Here is a 3,376-nt window from a genome sequence, read left to right on the forward strand (position 1 = left end):
AATTCTTGTAGGAAGTTTAGAATTATATGAAACTAGTCTAATTTCCTTTATATTGTATGAATTATTCTCTTACACTTAAAATGTTCATGTTTAGGATAATCAACTAGAGAACTAATCGGTAGAAGAAGAATTTGATAATCTATGCTTATCTTAAATGATTTAATAGGTTATGCTTATGAATTCTAGGATTATTATCATGTTGTTGTTGTTATCATGAATAATAATTTTGACTTAGATGATAATTTGATAGGTTACACTTTCCTTAAATGGTTTGATAATCTATGCTTAATAAATCTAAGTTGAAATATGATAAAAAGAGAATAGTTTATATTTTGTAATTGAAATTGGTTAGTGGATTATATTCTAGATTTCTTACCTCTTTTGAATCCTCCATCTTGACTTTCTTAAATTTTCTTTTCATTCTTAGTTTTATTTCTTGATTTTATTAATTCATATTTCTTGCCTCGTGATTTCATTTATTCTTTGATTCTTCCTTCTCTCCTCTAAAATTCAATTTATTATCTTTTACATATATTCACAACAATCACTCATCACAATCACACTTATTCTTTATTCCTAATTATCACGTACAAAACATTAGAATCATTTCTAATAATCTCTTAAAATCACATTCCTCGTGGGATCAATATTTTTTATACTATAACTTGATAAATTGTGCACTTGTAATTTGGTACATAATTATGCCGCACCAAGTTTTTGGTGCCGTTGCCGGGGAAGGTGCTAAAATAGGATTTTATTAATTTGGTTCTTTAACTTGTGTGTTTTTCTTGTGAAGGAACCGCTTGGAGCTTGAAAATCTTGGATTGAAGATCAAGAATTTGGAGCATTGCTTTCGGGTAAGTCTTCTTTCTAGTTTTCAATTCCACCCTCTTTAGCTAGCTTCACAATTAGAGACAATTAGGATTTAAAAAAAAAGATTTTATTTTTGTTGACCATAATAAAATTCATCTTCTCACATTTGATTATTGTTGACCATAATTAATTGTTGTTGACCATAATTAAAAAAAAGATTTTCTTTTTATCATCCTTTTTAGTCGCTCTTAATTTCTAGAGTTGCATTTCATATAGTGTAGGAATTCACCAAAGTGATTGTAGCACTTGATTTGGCACACACTTAAAACATTCTTAAGGGCAAAACCCCAATCAAGATAAGGTAAGGGATTTCATCACCCTTTTCTTAGCCCACAAATCACTAATTCCTCACTTCACAAACCCAAGCCTTTTAAAACTTATTAGACGTTGGCCCCTAAGGATTCAAGCTCAATAAGGAACAAGAAATCCTTAAGTGAACGGTTTAAGTTTTCTCAGAATAGTTGGTGTCTAAGGCAAGGTTTAGGGGTTGCGTAAAGCGCTCCGCAAGGAAAGAGGTACTTAATTGATATTTAATCACCCTCTAGTACTATTCTTACCTGGCTAACTACCTGGGTAAAACTTTGATCTTTTCACTGTAGGAATTTTTGGTTAGGAGCTGGTCTAGTGGAGTTAGGCTAAACCCTAGAATTAGAGTTGATTGAAAAGTGATTGCTTTGATTTATTTTAGTTAAGATTTTTCTTTTCCTTTATCTTCTCATAAAAAAAACTAATTTTCTTTCTTTTCCTTAAAAAAAAAATTTGTTTTGGTGTATGCAAATTTGGGTTCGGGATAATTTTCATCGCTTAATCCGTGTTGAACCAATCCAAGAAATGGCAAATCAACCAGTTCTTCAGGATATGTGTTACCCCACCAGAAATGCAATTCCATCTTGCATAAGACTCCCCGAAGTAAATGGAGCAAATTTCGAGCTTAGACCGTATTTCATAAACATGCTTCCCAAATTCCTAGGTAATGAAACAGAAGATGCATATATATTTATCTCGGAATTTGAGGAAGTATGTATTATGATTAAAATTAGGGAATTAACTGAAGATGCGATTAAGCTTAGATTTATTCCATTTGCCCTTAAGGACAAAGCTAAAAAATGGCTGTACAGCTTACCGACAAATTCCATCTCAACTTGGGAGGATTTTGTCACCGTTTTTCTCAAGAAATTTTTTCCTATTCACAAAACGGTAAAGCTTAGGAACAGCATTCAGAATTTCAAAATTGTCCCAGGAGAGCCATTCTGGAAATACTTTGACCGATTTAAAGATCTTTTAATCCAATGTCCTCATCACGGTCTAGAAAAATGGCGAGTGTGCCAAGTCATATATGAATGATTGGACTATTCTTCAAAAATATCTTTAGAATCGATGTGTCAGGGAGATTTTATGAGAAAAAACACAGATGAAGCTTAGGAATTTCTAGAGAATTTATCCGAGAAAACAATGCAGTGGGAAAACTGTGATGACAGGGTTTCATCTGTTCCCTAATCTAAGTCTAGTGGTTTTTCCTTGGAGTCAAATATTACTTCTGAAGCAAAGATGGCGACGATTATGCGGAGGTTAGAATCCTTAGAAGTTAAGGAACGAGCTCCGGCTCAAATCAATCATATTTCTGCCCCGGGATGTCATAACTGTCAGTCTCCTACCCACGTTTTAAGGGAATGTCCTCTTCTAGGAAACAACCATGCTCTAGAACAGATGAACGCTGCATTCCAGCGCCCTAGAAATGATCCATTTTCTCCAACCTATAATCCAGGCTGGAGAAATCATCCCAACTTTGCTTGGAACCAAGGAAATTCTCATGGAAACCAAAACTTCATTCCCGCGTCGAACCAACAATTCCCTAGGGGAAACACTGTCCCATTCAATGCACCAAACAATTTCCAACAAGCTAACCCACCTTTTCCAAACCAACATCCTAATCCTCACCAGCCCACAAATCAATCAAATTCCGATCATGACAAACGTTTGAGTGTCTTAGAAAATGGTTTAGAAGCTATGATCAAAGCTTCTACACAAACTACCAACTGTAGGCGTATAAAATTGCTTACAGGTCCCTTAGCATAGCTCGGCACAAACCGACGAACCAACGAGGCGACGAGGTTGGCGAATCGCACGCAAGCAACGGAATACATCCATTCACGTGTGGAATCAAGCCAAGGGTTCGAAGAATCAACGAGTCATCCAAACAAGAGCGGACTCAGATGAATCACGACCGAATCAAGATCGGTTTCGGACTCGAACTCAGAAGTGGATTTACTGCCAAAACAGGAATCAGATTTACTACCAAATCAGAGTCTAAGTCAACCGAAAAAACGGATACAACGGACAAAACGACGAAACAGAAACGCCTAAGGGGGGCTCGGCCAAAGCCGAGCCACCCATGGGTGGCTCGGCCCAGTGCCGGCCACCCATGGGTGGCCGACCCAGATCTGTGCGCGGGCACAGTTCAGAGAGCCTATAAATAGGCTCCCCTTTGTTCATTTAAAAAGGT

Source organism: Asparagus officinalis, chromosome 9 (genome assembly GCF_001876935.1).
Source record: "Asparagus officinalis chromosome 9, Aspof.V1, whole genome shotgun sequence".
NCBI classification, from domain to species: Eukaryota; Viridiplantae; Streptophyta; class Magnoliopsida; order Asparagales; family Asparagaceae; genus Asparagus; species Asparagus officinalis.